The sequence below is a fragment of the Coregonus lavaretus genome (assembly GCF_964263955.1).
Source record: "Coregonus lavaretus genome assembly, chromosome: 29".
NCBI classification, from domain to species: Eukaryota; Metazoa; Chordata; class Actinopteri; order Salmoniformes; family Salmonidae; genus Coregonus; species Coregonus lavaretus.
In genome coordinates, this window is record NC_140016.1 from 14,866,257 (window position 1) to 14,884,371 (window position 18,115).

The following is an 18,115-nucleotide window of genomic DNA, read 5'->3' on the forward strand; positions in this document are numbered from 1 at the left end:
AATATGTAGTGAGGACCAGCCAACAAGAGCGTGCGGGTGCAAGCAGCGTTCGGTTGAAGAGCATGCATTTAGTTTTACTAGTGTTTAAGAGCAGTTGGAGGCTACTGAAGGAGTGTTGTATGGAATTGAAGCTTGTTTGGAGGTTTGTTAACACAGTGTCCAATGAAGGGCCAGATGTATACAAAATGGTGTCGTCTGCGTAGAGGTGGATCTGAGAGTCACCAGCAGCAAGAGCGACGTCATTGATATACACAGAGAAAAGAGTCGGCCCAAGAATTGAACCCTGTGGCACCCCCATAGAGACTGCCATAGGTCCAGATAACAGGCCCTCTGATTTGACACATTGAACTCTATCTGAGAAGTAGTTGGTGAACCAGGCGAGGCAGTCATTTGAGAAACCAAGGCTATTTAGTCTGCCAATAAGAATGCGGTGGTTGACAGAGTCGAAAGCCTTGGCCAGGTCAATGAAAACGGCTGCACAGTACTGTCTATTATCGATCGCGGTTATAATATCGTTTAGGACCTTGAGCGTGCCTGAAGTGCACCCATGACCAGCTCGGAAACCGGATTACATAGCGGAGAAGGTACGGTGGGATTCGAAATGGTCGGTGATCTGTTTGTTGACTTGGCTTTCAAAAACTTTTGAAAGGCAGGGCAGGATGGATATGGGTCTATAACAGTTTGGATCTAGAGTGTCACCCCCTTTGAAGAGGGGGATGACCGCGGCAGCTTTCCAATCTCTGGGGATCTCAGACGTTACGAAAGAGAGGTTGAACAGGCTAGTAATAGGGGTTGCGACAATTTCGGCGGCTAGTTTTAGAAAGAAAGGGTCCAGATTGTCTAGCCCAGATGATTTGTAGGGGTCCAGATTTTGCAGCTCTTTCAGAACATCAGCTGTCTGGATTTGTGTGAAGGAGAAGCGGGGGGGGGGGGGGGGGGGGCATGGGCAAGTTGCAGCGGAGGGTGCAGAGCTGGTGGCCGGGGTAGTGGTAGCCAGGTGGAAAGCATGGCCAGCCGTAGCAAAATGCTTGTTGAAATTCTCGATTATTGTAGATTTATCGGTGGTGATAGTGTTTCCTAGCCTCAGTGCAGTGGGCAGCTGGGAGGAAGTGCTCTTATTTTCCATGGACTTTACAGTGTCCCAAAACTTTTTGGAGTTAGTTTAACAGACAGATCCCACTAGGCACATACATCAGTTCAACAGACAGATCCCACTGGGCACAGACGTCAGTTCAACAGACAGATCCCACTAGGCACAGACGTCAGTTCAACAGACAGATCCCACAGGGCACAGACGTCAATTCAACAGACTGATCCGACTAGGCACAGACGTCAGTTCAACAGACAGATCCCACTAGGCACAGACGTCAGTTCAACAGACAGATCCCACTAGGCACAGATGTCCATTTAACAGACAGATCCCACTAGGCACAGACATCCATTTAACAGACAGGTCCAACTAGGCACAGACGTCAGTTGAACAGACAGATCCCACTGGGCACAGACATCCATTTAACAGACAGATCCCACTAGGCACAGCCGTCAGTTCAACAGACAGATCCCACTGGACACAGACGTCAGTTCAACAGACAGATCCCACTAGGCACAGACGTCAGTTCAACAGACAGATCCCAATAGGAAAGGATGTCAGTTCAACAGACAGATCCCACTAGGTACAGATGTCAGTTCAACAGACAGATCCCACTGGCCACATACGTCAGTTCAACAGACAGATCCCACTAGAAACAGACATCCATTTAACAGACAGATCCCACTAGGCACAGCCGTCAGTTCAACAGACAGATCCCACTAGGCACAGACGTCTGCTTAACAGACAGATCCCACTAGGCACAGACTTCTGCTTAACAGACAGATCCCACTGGGCACAGACGTCTGCTTAACAGACAGATCCCACAAGGCAAAGACGTCAGTTCAACAGACAGATCCCACTAGGCACATATGTCCATTTAACAGACAGATCCCACTGGGCACAGACGTCCGTTTAACAGACAGATCCCACTGGGCACAGACGTCCGTTTAACAGACAGATCCCACTAGGCACATACATCAGTTCAACAGACAGATCCCACTGGGCACAGACGTCAGTTCAACAGACAGATCCAACTAGGTAAAGATGTCAGTTCAACAGACAGATCCCACTAGAAACAGACATCCATTTAACAGACAGATCCCACTAGGCACAGCAGTCAGTTCAACAGACAGATCCCACTAGGCACAGACGTCCATTTAAAAGACAGATCCCACTGGGCACAGAAGTCCGTTTAACAGACAGATCCCACTAGGCATAGACGTCAGTTCAACAGACAGATCCCACTAGGCACAGACGTCAGTTCAACAGACAGATCCCACTGGACACAGACGTCAGTTCAACAGACAGATCCCACTAGGCACAGACATCCATTTAACAGACAGATCCAACTAGGCACAGACGTCAGTTCAACAGACAGATCCCACTGGGCACAGACATCCATTTAACAGACAGATCCAACTAGGCACAGCCGTCAGTTCAACAGACAGATCCCACTGGACACAGACGTCAGTTCAACAGACAGATCCCACTAGGCACAGACGTCAGTTCAACAGACAGATCCCACTAGGTACAGACGTCATTTCAAAAGACAGATCCCACTGGGCACAGACGTCAGTTCAACAGACAGATACCACTGGGCACAGACGTCAGTTCAACAGACATATACCACTAGGCACAGACGTCAGTTCAAAAGACAGATCCCACTGGGCACAGACGTCAGTTCAACAGACAGATCCCACTAGGTACAGATGTCAGTTCAACAGACAGATCCCACTAGAAACAGACATCCATTTAACAGACAGATCCCACTAGGCACTGCCGTCAGTTCAACAGACAGATCCCACTAGGCACAGACGTCTGCTTAACAGACAGATCCCACTAGGCACAGACTTCTGCTTAACAGACAGATCCCACTGGGCACAGACGTCTGCTTAACAGACAGATCCCACTAGGCACAGACGTCAGTTCAACAGACAGATCCCACTTGGCACAGACATCCATTTAACAGACAGATCCCACTAGGCACAGCCGTCAGTTCAACAGACAGATCCCACTGGACACAGACGTCAGTCCAACAGACAGATACCACTAGGCACAGATGTCCATTTAACAGACAGATCCCACTGGGCACATACGTCCGTTTAACAGACAGATCCCACTAGGCACAGGTGTCCGTTTAACAGACAGATCCCAATAGGCACGGATGTCAGTTCAACAGACAGATCCCACTAGGTACAGATGTCAGTTCAACAGACAGATCCCACTGGCCACATACGTCAGTTCAACAGACAGATCCCACTAGAAACAGACATCCATTTAACAGACAGATCCCACTAGGCACAGCCGTCAGTTCAACAGACAGATCCCACTAGGCACAGACGTCTGCTTAACAGACAGATCCCACTAGGCACAGACTTCTGCTTAACAGACAGATCCCACTGGTCACAGACGTCTGCTTAACAGACAGATCCCACTAGGCAAAGACGTCAGTTCAACAGACAGATCCCACTAGGCAAAGACGTCAGTTCAACAGACAGATCCCACTGGGCACAGACGTCAGTTCAACAGACAGATCCCACTAGGTACAGATGTCAGTTCAACAGACAGATCCCACTAGAAACAGACATCCATTTAACAGACAGATCCCACTAGGCACAGCCGTCAGTTTAACAGACAGATCCCACTAGGCACAGACGTCCATTTAAAAGACAGATCCCACTAGGCACATACGTCAGTTCAACAGACAGATCCCACTAGGCAAATATGTCAGTTCAACAGACAGATCCCACTAGGCACAGACGTCAGTTCAACAGACAGATCCCACTAGGCACAGATGTCCATTTAACTGACAGATCCCACTAGGCACAGACGTCAGTTCAACAGACAGATCCCACTGGACACAGACGTCAGTCCAACAGACAGATCCCACTAGGCACAGACGTCCATTTAACAGATAGATCCCACTGGGCACAGACGTCCGTTTAACAGACAGATCCCACTGGGCACAGACGTCTGTTTAACAGTCAGATCCCACTAGGCACATACGTCAGTTCAACAGACAGATCCCACTGGGCACAGACATCCATTTAACAGACAGATCCCACAGGGCAAAGACGTCAGTTCAACAGACAGATCCCACTGGGCACAGACATCAGTTTAACAGACAGATCCCACTAGGCACAGACGTCAGTTCAACAGACATATCCCACTAGGCAAAGACATCAGTTCAACAGACAGATCCCACTAGGCACAGACGTCAGTTCAAAAGACAGATCCCACTGGGCACAGACGTCAGTTCAACAGACAGATCCCACTAGGTACATATTTCAGTTCAACAAACAGATCCCACTAGAAACAGACATCCATTTAACAGACAAGATCCCACTAGGCACAGAAGTCTGTTTAACAGACAGATCCCACTTGGCACAGACGTCCGTTTAAAAGACAGATCCCACTGGGCACAGAAGTCAGTTTAACAGACAGATCCCACTGGGCACAGACATCTGTTTAAAAGACAGATCCCACTAGGCATAGACGTCAGTTCAAGAGACAGATCCCACTGGGCACAGAAGTCCGTTTAACTGACAGATCCCACTTGGCACAGACGTCAGTTCAACAGACAGATCCCACTTGGCACGGACGTCAGTTCAACAGACAGATACCACTAGGCACAGATGTCAGTTCAACAGACAGATCCCACTGGCCACATACGTCAGTTCAACAGACAGATCCCACTGGCCACATACGTCAGTCCAACAGACAGATCCCACTGGGCACAGACGTCCATTTAAAAGACAGAATCCCACTGGGCACAGACGTCCATTTAACAGACAGATCCCACTGGACACAGACGTCAGTTCAACAGACAGATCCCACTAGGCACAGACGTCAGTTCAACAGACAGATCCCACTAGGTACAGACGTCATTTCAAAAGACAGATCCCACTGGGCACAGACGTCAGTTCAACAGACAGATCCCACTAGGTACAGATGTCAGTTCAACAGACAGATCCCACTAGAAACAGACATCCATTTAACAGACAGATCCCACTAGGCACTGCCGTCAGTTCAACAGACAGATCCCACTAGGCACAGACGTCTGCTTAACAGACAGATCCCACTAGGCACAGACTTCTGCTTAACAGACAGATCCCACTGGGCACAGACGTCTGCTTAACAGACAGATCCCACTAGGCACAGACGTCAGTTCAACAGACAGATCCCACTTGGCACAGACATCCATTTAACAGACAGATCCCACTAGGCACAGCCGTCAGTTCAACAGACAGATCCTACTGGACACAGACGTCAGTCCAACAGACAGATACCACTAGGCACAGATGTCCATTTAACAGACAGATCCCACTGGGCACGGACGTCCGTTTAACAGACAGATCCCACTGGGCACATACGTCCGTTTAACAGACAGATCCCACTAGGCACAGGTGTCCGTTTAACAGACAGATCCCAATAGGCACGGATGTCAGTTCAACAGACAGATCCCACTAGGTACAGATGTCAGTTCAACAGACAGATCCCACTGGCCACATACGTCAGTTCAACAGACAGATCCCACTAGAAACAGACATCCATTTAACAGACAGATCCCACTAGGCACAGCCGTCAGTTCAACAGACAGATCCCACTAGGCACAGACGTCTGCTTAACAGACAGATCCCACTAGGCACAGACTTCTGCTTAACAGACAGATCCCACTGGTCACAGACGTCTGCTTAACAGACAGATCCCACTAGGCAAAGACGTCAGTTCAACAGACAGATCCCACTAGGCAAAGACGTCAGTTCAACAGACAGATACCACTGGGCACAGACGTCAGTTCAACAGACAGATCCCACTAGAAACAGACATCCATTTAACAGACAGATCCCACTAGGCACAGCCGTCAGTTTAACAGACAGATCCCACTAGGCACGGACGTCCATTTAAAAGACAGATCCCACTAGGCACATACGTCAGTTCAACAGACAGATCCCACTAGGCAAATATGTCAGTTCAACAGACAGATCCCACTAGGCACAGACGTCAGTTCAACAGACAGATCCCACTAGGCACAGATGTCCATTTAACAGACAGATCCCACTAGGCACAGACGTCAGTTCAACAGACAGATCCCACTGGACACAGACGTCAGTCCAACAGACAGATCCCACTAGGCACAGACGTCCATTTAACAGATAGATCCCACTGGGCACAGACGTCCGTTTAACAGACAGATCCCACTGGGCACAGACGTCTGTTTAACAGTCAGATCCCACTAGGCACATACGTCAGTTCAACAGACAGATCCCACTGGGCACAGACATCCATTTAACAGACAGATCCCACAGGGCAAAGACGTCCATTTAAAAGACAGATCCCACTAGGCACATACGTCAGTTCAACAGACAGATCCCACTAGGCAAATATGTCAGTTCAACAGACAGATCCCACTAGGCACAGACGTCAGTTCAACAGACAGATCCCACTAGGCACAGATGTCCATTTAACAGACAGATCCCACTAGGCACAGACGTCAGTTCAACAGACAGATCCCACTGGACACAGACGTCAGTCCAACAGACAGATCCCACTAGGCACAGACGTCCATTTAACAGATAGATCCCACTGGGCACAGACGTCCGTTTAACAGACAGATCCCACTGGGCACAGACGTCTGTTTAACAGTCAGATCCCACTAGGCACATACGTCAGTTCAACAGACAGATCCCACTGGGCACAGACATCCATTTAACAGACAGATCCCACAGGGCAAAGACGTCAGTTCAACAGACAGATCCCACTGGGCACAGACATCAGTTTAACAGACAGATCCCACTAGGCACAGACGTCAGTTCAACAGACATATCCCACTAGGCAAAGACATCAGTTCAACAGACAGATCCCACTAGGCACAGACGTCCATTTAAAAGACAGATCCCACTAGGCACATACGTCAGTTCAACAGACAGATCCCACTAGGCAAATATGTCAGTTCAACAGACAGATCCCACTAGGCACAGACGTCAGTTCAACAGACAGATCCCACTAGGCACAGATGTCCATTTAACAGACAGATCCCACTAGGCACAGACGTCAGTTCAACAGACAGATCCCACTGGACACAGACGTCAGTGCAACAGACAGATCCCACTAGGCACAGACGTCCATTTAACAGATAGATCCCACTGGGCACAGACGTCCGTTTAACAGACAGATCCCACTGGGCACAGACGTCTGTTTAACAGTCAGATCCCACTAGGCACATACGTCAGTTCAACAGACAGATCCCACTGGGCACAGACATCCATTTAACAGACAGATCCCACAGGGCAAAGACGTCAGTTCAACAGACAGATCCCACTGGGCACAGACATCAGTTTAACAGACAGATCCCACTAGGCACAGACGTCAGTTCAACAGACATATCCCACTAGGCAAAGACATCAGTTCAACAGACAGATCCCACTAGGCACAGACGTCAGTTCAAAAGACAGATCCCACTGGGCACAGACGTCAGTTCAACAGACAGATCCCACTAGGTACATATTTCAGTTCAACAAACAGATCCCACTAGAAACAGATATCCATTTAACAGACAAGATCCCACTAGGCACAGAAGTCTGTTTAACAGACAGATCCCACTTGGCACAGACGTCCGTTTAAAAGACAGATCCCACTGGGCACAGAAGTCAGTTTAACAGACAGATCCCACTGGGCATAGACATCTGTTTAAAAGACAGATCCCACTTGGCACAGACGTCAGTTCAACAGACAGATCCCACTTGGCACTGACGTCAGTTCAACAGACAGATACCACTAGGCACAGATGTCAGTTCAACAGACAGATCCCACTGGCCACATACGTCAGTTCAACAGACAGATCCCACTGGCCACATACGTCAGTCCAACAGACAGATCCCACTGGGCACAGACGTCCATTTAAAAGACAGAATCCCACTGGGCACAGACGTCCATTTAACAGATAGATCCCACTGGGCACAGACGTCCGTTTAACAGACAGATCCCACTGGGCACAGACGTCCGTTTAACAGTCAGATCCCACTAGGCACATACGTCAGTTCAACAGACAGATCCCACTAGGCAAAGACGTCAGTTCAACAGACAGATCCCACTGGGCACAGACATCAGTTTAAAAGACAGATCCCACTAGGCACAGACGTCAGTTCAACAGACAGATCCCACTGGGCACAGACGTCCGTTTAACAGTCAGATCCCACTAGGTACAGATTTCAGTTCAACAGACAGATCCCACTAGAAACAGACATCCATTTAACAGACAGATCCCACTAAGCACAGCCGTCAGTTCAATAGACAGATCCCACTAGGCACAGACGTCCGTTTAAAAGACAGATCCCACTGGGCACAGAAGTCAGTTTAACAGACAGATCCCACTGGGCACAGATGTCTGTTTAATAGACAGATCCCACTAGGCACATACGTCAGTTCAACAGACAGATCCCACTAGGCAAAGACGTCAGTTCAACAGACAGATCCCACTAGGCACAGACGTCAGTTCAAAAGACAGATCCCACTGGGCACAGACGTCAGTTCAACAGACAGATCCCACTAGGTACAGATTTCAGTTCAACAGACAGATCCCACTAGAAACAGACATCCATTTAACAGACAGATCCCACTAGGCACAGACGTCAGTTCAAAAGACAGATCCCACTAGAAACAGATATCCATTTAACAGACAGATCCCACTAAGCACAGCCGTCAGTTCAATAGACAGATCCCACTAGGCACAGACGTCCGTTTAAAAGACAGATCCCACTGGGCACAGAAGTCAGTTTAACAGACAGATCCCACTGGTCACAGATGTCTGTTTAACAGACAGATCCCACTAGGCACATACGTCAGTTCAACAGACAGATCCCACTAGGCAAAGACGTCAGTTCAACAGACAGATCCCACTAGGCACAGACGTCAGTTCAAAAGACAGATCCCACTAGGTACAGATTTCAGTTCAACAGACAGATCCCACTAGAAACAGACATCCATTTAACAGACAGATCCCACTAGGCACAGCCGTCAGTTCAATAGACAGATCCCACTAGGCACAGACGTCCGTTTAAAAGACAGATCCCACTGGGCACAGAAGTCAGTTTAACAGACAGATCCCACTGGGCACAGACGTCTGTTTAACAGACAGATCCCTCTAGGCACACACGTCAGTTCAACAGACAGATCCCACTAGGCAAAGACGTCAGTTCAACAGACAGATCCCACTAGGCAAAGACGTCAGTTCAACAGACAGATCCCACTAGGCACAGACGTCAGTTCAACAGACAGATCCCACTAGGCACAGATGTCCATTTAACACACAGATCCCACTGGGCACAGACGTCAATTCAACAGACAGATCCCACTAGGCACAGACGTCAGTTCAACAGACAGATCCCACTTGGCACAGACGTCAATTCAACAGAGAGTTCCCACTGGGCACTGACATCAGTCCAACAGACAGATCCCACTAGGCATAGATGTCAGTTCAACAGACAGATCCCACTAGGCACAGACGTCAGTTCAACAGACAGATCCCACTTGACACAGACGTCCTTTTAACAGACAGATCTCACTGGGCACAGACGTCAGTTCAACAGAGAGATCACACTGGGCACAGACGTAAGTCCAACAGACAGATCCCACTAGACACAGACGTCCTTTTAACAGACAGATCCCACTGGGCACAGACGTCAGTTCAACAGAGAGATCCCACTGGGCACAGACGTGAGTTCAACAGACAGATCCCACTTGGAACAGACGTCCATTTAACAGACAGATCCCACTGGGCACAGACTTCCGTTTAACAGACAGATCCCACTGGGCACAGACGTGAGTTCAACAGACAGATCCAACTGGGCATAGACATCAGTTCAACAGACAGATCCCACTAGGCAAAGACGTCAGTTCAACAGACAGATCCCACTATGCACAGACGTCAGTTCAACAGACAGATCCCACTAGGCAAAGACGTCATTTCAACAGACAGATCCCACTGGGCACAGACGTCATTTCAACAGACAGATCAACGTCTCGTTTTGATTTACATTTGATTCAGTTGCCAACTAACGTGAATTGAACAAGAAATCAACTAAACATTTTACCATGTCATGGGATTTAGGTGAAGATTTGGGTGAAAAAAAGACACAATTCCCTTAGGTTGATGAGTTTTGGAAAATCCAATCAGTTTTCCACGTTGATTCAACACCATCACGTTGACATTTGTTGTTGGAATGAAGTGGGAAAGCTCTTGTGATATTAAATCAGTCATTTTTGCAACATTGATGAATAAGATAGTTTTAGAGGTACGTACATTGTACACTCTCCCTTTATTCAAAGCTCACAAAAGACTGTGAATGTAGGGAATATGTGCTTGTCTATCACTATAACTCTGAATACATAACGTGACATAAAAAGCCAGCTGATGCACCTGGAATAAACAGAATTCAGTTTTATCCTATTATTGTCTGCCTATGTTAGAGTGAAGCAGTATTTGACAGAGAAGGTCAACGAGGCACTTGAAACGAGGCCAGAAGCATTGAGTCCAGGACAGCTATCATCACAAGACAAACAGGGGGGATACACAACTGCTCCACTTCATAAATATCTTATTACAGCTGTGGACAGGGCTATTGTTCCAAGGAGCTCAGCCATAGAGGATAACATTTTCTACTGTACAAAGAGACAGGTGGTGGAGCAAGCCAGAGAGGATGGGATGGGACCAAAAAAAGTCACTTCTCTGCGTCATGGATAATGTCCCTGTTGTCTAATTATAATCGCTCAGCAGAAAAGTAATATAAAACATGGGGTGCTTTTTTCAGTGACAAATCATGTACTCTGTCTGAAGTCCAATTCCTACATGAGAACATGTACAATTAGCGGAGTCAGTGTTTGTGTTTGTTGTTGTGCAACATAATTGTTTCCAACTCTCTTGGATTGAAAAAACCCGACATTGTAAACCAGGGGCTACAGACAAGACCAGGAGCCATGACTTTAGTTAGTTTGCCTTTCATCTTTGTCACGAATTCTGCAGAGACTGCTCCTCCTCCTTGCTCGGGCAGGCTTCGGCGTTCGTCGTCCCCGGAGTACTAGCTGCCACCGTTGATTGTTTCGATGTTCGTTTGGTTGGGTCTGTCTGTTACACCTGTGTCCGTTTGGGTCTGATTATGTGCTCTATAAGTTTCCTGTGTTGTTTTCGGTAGTTTGTGTGTTATTTTCCGCCTGTCCGTTGGTGTCACCTGTACAGTACTCTGGACTTTGTTTTTTGTGACGCACTGTTTTGCGTTGTCGCTCGCCTCCTTGTTTTTGAGGTCCTTTATTTTGTATTTGTTTATACAGTTAGTAAAGTCTTGTTTTACTCAGCCTATGCGTCCTGCGTCTGACTCCTCAACCGCATCCACATCAACACTGACAATCTTCCGAAATGTCTGTACTTGGGATGTTATTTTGCTCCTGAGTTAGTCAGGCAATATATATTCCAAATGGAAAACACATTTGAAAACTGTATTGCACAAGCTTCACAGCTGTATTAGCTGAGACTATCTTTATGTTACACAAAAAGACACTTCCACAAGTATTTTTCTCATAGTGACACTGTTTACCATAAACATGCCTAAACATGCCTCTGAATTAACTGCAACACAGTAATGTAAGACAAACATTGACAACACAATTACTCAGCGAGTGGGACCGGGCCATTCCATGAATGTAGAGAGGGGTGATGGTGGTGGTGGAGTTGAGTTGAAGGAGGGTGGTGGTGGTGATGGAGTTGAGTTGAAGGAGAGTGATGGTGGTGGTGGAGTTGAGTTGAAGGAGGGTGGTGGTGGTGGTGGAGTTGAGTTGAAGGAGGGTGGTGGTGGTGATGGAGTTGAGTTGAAGGAGGGTAATGGTGGTGATGAAGTTGAGTTGAAGGAGGGTGGTGGTGATGGAGTTGAGTTGAAGGAGGGTGGTGGTGGTGATGGAGTTGAGTTGAAGGAGGGTGGTGGTGATGGTGTGTGTATCCACCCCCTCCTCAGCCTGATCTCACAGACATACGGAATATACTTTACGTATTTGTAAGCACCTCCAAGACGTATGATACCTACACTCTTAGAAAAAAGGGTTCCAAAAGGGTTCTTCGGCTGTCCCTATAGGATAACCCTTTTTGGTTCCAGGTAGAACTCTTTTGGGTTCCATGTAGAACCCTCTGTGGAAAGGGTTCTACATGGAACTCAAAAGGGTTCAACCCGGAACCAAAAGGAAGTTCTTCAAAGGGTTCTCCTATGGGGACAGCCGGAGAACCCTTTTAGGTTCTAGATATAACCTTTTCTAAGAGTGTACTAATGGTGTAGTTACTTGAGACAGAAACTAAAGTATGGAGGATGTTTAGGGAGGATGGTTAGGGAGGTTGGTTAGGGAGGATGGTTAGGGAGGTTGGTTAGGGAGGACGGTTAGGGAGGATGGTTAGGGAGGTTGTTAGGGAGGAAGGTTAGGGAGTATGATTAGGGAGGATGGTTAGGGAGTAAGGTTAGGGAGGATGGTTAGGGAGGTTGTTAGGGAGAATGGTTAGGGAGTAAGGTTAGGGAGGATGTTAGGGAGGATGGTTAGGGAGTAAGGTTAGGGAGGATGGTTCGGGAAGATGGTTACGGAGGCTGGTTAGGGAGGACAGTTAGGGAGGATGGTTAGGGAGGTTGGTTAGGGAGTATGGTTAGGGAGGATAGTTAGGGAGGATGGTTAGGGAGGACGGTTAGTGAGGATGGTTAGGGAGTAAGGTTAGGGATGATGGTTACGGAGGTTGGTTAGGGAGGACGGTTAGGGAATACAGTTAGGGAGGAAGGTTAGGGTGTATGGTTAGGGAGGATGGTTAGGGAGGCTGGTTAGGGAGGCTGGTTAGGGAGGCTGGTTAGGGAGGATGGTTAGGGAGGTTGTTAGGGAGGATGTTAGGGAGGATGGTTAGGGAGTAAGGTTAGGGAGGTTGTTAGGGAGGATGGTTAGGGAGGCTGATTAGGGAGGACAGTTAGGGAGTATGGTTAGGGAGGATGGTTAGGGAGGATGGGTTGTATTTACAATGGTGTTTGTTCTTCACTGGTTGCCCTTTTCTTGTGGCAACAGGTCACAAATCTTGCTGCTGTGAATGAACACTGTGGTATTTCACCCAATAGATATGTGTGTTGATCAAAATTGGATTTGTTTTCAAATTCTTTGTGGGTCTGTGTAATCTGAGGGAAATATGTGTCTCTAATATGGTCATACATTTGGCAGGAGGTTAGGAAGTGCATCTCAGTTTCCACCTCATTTTATGGGCAGTGTGCACATAGCCTGTCTTCTCTTGAGAGCCAGGTCTGCCTACGGCGGCCTTTCTCAATAGCAAGGCTATGCTCACTGAATCTGTACATAGTCAAAGCTTTCCTTAAGTTTGGGTCATTCACAGTGGTCAGGTATTCTGCCACTGTGTACTCTCTGTTAAGGGCCAAATAGCATTCTAGTTGGCTCTTTTTTTGTTAATTCTTTCCAATGTGTCAAGTAATTATTTTTTTGTTTTCTCATGATTTGGTTGGGTCTAATTGTGTTGCTGTGATGCGTTTGATAGAAGGAGTCAGGCGCAGGAGAGTAATACACCTCCAAAGAATTTACTCCGTCGATAAACTGTTGCACAAGCATGCGACAACAAAACTCAGGCACAGGGGAAAATATCTACCCTGGCAACAAGAAGGTAAGGATAGCTCAACCGAGCTACACACAGCTCACTACAAACAATCACCCACACAGACAAGAAAGCAGAGGGAACACTTATACAATGACTAATTGGGGATAAGGACCAGGTGTGTGTGATTAATTAGACAAGACAAGTGGAGTGATGATAAATGGATCGGCAGCAGCTAGTAAGCCGGTGACGACGAACGCCGAAACCTGCCCGAACAAGGAGGGGAGGCAGCCTCGGCTCCAGCAGCGCGCCGATCCCAGCCTCGGGGAAGGCCAGGAGGACGCAGAGCAGGGCGAGCCGGAACCCAGCACCGTTCCTCCGGACCGTACCCCTCCCACTCCACGAGGTACAGAAGGCCCCCCACCCGACGCCTTGAATCCAGAATGGAATGGACAGAGTATGCCGGGGCCCCCTCGATGTCTAGAGGAGGTGGAGGGACCTCCCGCACCTCAGACTCCTGGAGCGGACCAGCTACCACCGGTCTGAGGACTGACACATGAAACGAGGGGTTAATAGGGTAATCAGGGGGAAGTAATAACCTATAAGTGACCTCGTTGACTCTCCTCAGGACTCAGCTTCCGGCAGGGCAGGCAAAGGGGCAGATTCTGGGTCAAGAGCCAGACCCGATCTTCTGGTACAAAGACGGGGACCTCACTGCGGTGTTGGTCAGCGTTGGCCTTCTGACGACGCATGCCGCGTTGGAGGTGAACTTGGGCAGCATCCCACGTCTCCTCCGCACGCCGAAACCAGTCATCCACCGCAGGAGCCTCGGTCTGGCTCTGGTGCCACGGTGCCAGAACCGGTTGGTAACGTAGAATACACTGGAAAGGCGTTAGGTTAGTGGAGGAGTGGTGGAGAGAGTTCTGGGCATATTCTGTCCATGGCAAGAACACCGACCACTCCCCTGGCCGGTCCTGGCAGTAGGACCGCAGGAACCTACCCACGTCCTGATTTACCCGTTCCACCTGCCCATTACTCTCGGGGTGGAACCCAGAGGTCAGGCTGACCGAGACCCCCAGACGTTCCATGAACGCCTTCAAGACCTTGGACGTGAACTGGGGACCTCGGTCAGACACTATATCCTCTGGTACTCCGTAGTGCCGGAAGACGTGTGTAAACAGGGCCTCCGCAGTTTGCAGAGCCGTGGGGAGACCGGGCAGAGGAAGGAGGCGGCAGGCTTTAGAAAAGCGGTCCACAATGACCAGGATGGTGGTGTTACCTTGGGAGAGGGGAAGATCAGTTAGAAAATCAACACTTAGGTGAGACCATGGTCGTTGTGGAACTGGTAAAGGTTGTAACTTACCAGCTGGGAGGTGCCTAGGTGCCTTACTCTGGGCGCACACTGAGCAGGAGGAGACATACACCCTCACGTCCTTAGCCAAGGTAGGCCACCAGTATTTTCCGGTCAGGCAGCGCACTGTACGGCCGATACCTGGGTGACCAGAGGAGGGTGACGTGTGTGCCCAGTAGATCAGACGATCACGGATAAGAGCAGGCACGTACTGTAGCCCATCTGGACACTGAGGTGGAGAGGGATCCATGTGTAATGCCTATATCTGCGTCCATCGCCCATACTACCGGCGCCACAATGCAGGAGGCCGGCAGTATGGGCGTGTTGTCTCTGGGCCTCTCCTCTGTGTCATACAGCCGGGACAGCGCGTCTGCCTTCAGGTTCTTCGTACCCGGGATGTATGATAGAGTGAAATCAAACCGGGTGAAGAATAGGGCCCACCTGGCCTGGCGAGGATTCAGCCTCCTCGCTGCCCGGATGTACTCCAGGTTATGGTGGGTTTTTTGCCCCCTCGAGCCAATGCCTCCACACAGTCAAGGCTCAGACAACAGCCAACAGCTCCCGATCACCAACACCGTAGTTCTGCTCCGCCGGGCTCAGCTTCTTCGAAAATAATGCACGGGCGGAGCTTGGGTGGCGTACCCGAGCATTGAGACAGGACAGCTCCTATCCCAACCTCGGACGCATCCACCTCCACTACGAACGGTAGTGATGAATCGGGGTGGGCCAGTACTGGGGCTGAGGTGAACAGACCCCGCAGTTTGCTGAAGGCCAGGTCAGCCTCAGCAGACCAGCGGTGCCGGGACGGCCCACCCTTCAACAGGGAGGTAATGTGAGCAGCGACCTTGCCAAAGCCCCGGATAAACCTCCAATAATAGTGGGCAAAGCCAAGGAAGCGCTGCACCTCCTTAACCATGGTTGGAGTCAGCCAATTACGCACGGCTGAAATGCGATCTCCCTCTATCTCCACACCTGAGGTGGAAATAAGGTATCCAAGGAAGGAGACGGACTGCTGGAAAAACATACACTTCTCTGCCTTAACATACAGGTCATTTTCCAACAGTCGGACCAGCACATTGCGAACCAGGGACACATGCTCGGCGCGTGTAGCGGAATACACCAGGATGTCATCGATGTAGACCACTACACTGCGACCAAGCATGTCCCGAAACACCTCGTTCACAAAGGACTGGAAAACTGAGGGAGCATTCATCAAACCATAGGGCATCACCAGGTATTCATAATGACCCGTGGTTGTGCTGAATGCTGTCTTCCACTCATCTCCCTCTCGGATACGCACCAGGTTGTACGCACTCCTGAGATCTAATTTGGTGAAGAAGCACGCCCCATGCATTGATTCAATCACTGAAGGAATGAGGAGGAGAGGATAACTAAATATTATCGTCTCCCTGTTCAGTGGTCGATAATCAATGCAAGGGCGCAGACCTCCGTCCTTCTTCTTCACAAAGAAGAAACTGGAGGAGGTGGATGAAGTGGAGGGACGTATATACCCCTGGCGCAGGGACTCTGTGACATATGTTTCCATAGCCACCTTTTCAGCCTGTGACAGGGGTATATACTCCTGGGAGGTACAGCGTCTACCCGGAGGTTTCTCGCGCAATCCCCTGACCGATGAGGTGGTAATTTAGTAGCCTGCATTTTAGAGAATGCTTGCGCCAGATCTAGGTATTCAGGGGAATGTGCACGGTGGAGGTACTGTCTGGACTTTCCACCGTGGTTGCACCAACGGAAACACCTAGACACCTACCCTGACACTCTCGCGACCACCCCGGGAGAACCCTCTGCGGCCATGAGAAGGTGGGGTTGTGGAGAGCTAGCCAAGGGATACCTAATACCACAGGGAAAGCAGGAGACTCAATAATGGAAAAAGTAACCTGCTCATAATGAGTCTCCTGGGTAATCATGGTGACTGGTGCAGTAACTTCCTTAACCAACCCGGACCCTAATGGTCAACTATCAAGTGCTCTGATGGGGCGTGGAATGGATAGGGGAATCAATGGAATGCTTATACGGTGTGCGAATGCCCTGTCCATAAAGTTCCCAGCTGCGCCTGAATCGACTAGCGCCTTACACTGGCGAACATCCATGTGCTCAGGAAAGGAGACGAGTATTTTACAGTGCGCAGCAGAGGACTCTGAACGAGTGTGGGTGTTTGATACCTGGGGTGATGCGTGAGTGCCCTGCCTGTAGCCTCCAGGCCCAAAAGAACGTTGACTACGACGTGTGGTGGATTGTCCCTTCGTGCCACCAGAGTGGCACTGTCGCTGTCCTCCTCCGTTCTTTCGGCCGGCGGCTCCATCCAGCTCGAGGTCCGAGTCTTCCGGGGTGGAAATGGGCAGACCCCTACCAGGACATCCTCTGGCTGCCAGTAGGTTGTCCAACCGAATGGCCATGTCCACCAGTTTATCGAAGGACAACATGGTGTCCCGGCAGGCTAGCTCCCGTGGACGTCCTCCTGCAGATGGCACCGGAAATGGTCAATCAGGGCCCGCTCGTTCCACCCGGACCCCGCTGCCAGCATCCGGAACTCCAACGCGAAGTCCTGCGCGGTCCTCGTCCCCTGCCTCAGGTGGACCAGTCGCTCACCCGCCTCTCGACCCTCGGGCGGGTGGTCAAATACAGGGGTGAACTCCCTGTAGTCCTCCAACATGGCTCCTCCTTCGTTCCACACCGCGTTGCCCACTCTGGGGCTTTCCCACAAAGGCAGGAAACGAGGACGGACACCTTCTCCCGCTCCGATGGTGCCGGCCTGATGCTGGCGAAGTAAAGCTCCAATTGGAGGAGGAATCCCTGGCACAGCGCCGCAGGAGAGTAATACGCATCCAAATAATTTATTCTGACAACAAAACTCAGGCACAGGGGAAAATATCTACCCTGGCAACAACAAGGTAAGGGTAGCTCAACCGAGCTACACACAGCTCACTACAAACAATCACCCACACAGACAAGGAAGCAGAGGGAACATTTATACAATGACTAATTGGGGATAAGGACCAGGTGTGTGTGATTAATTAGACAAGACAAGTGGAGTAATGATAAATGG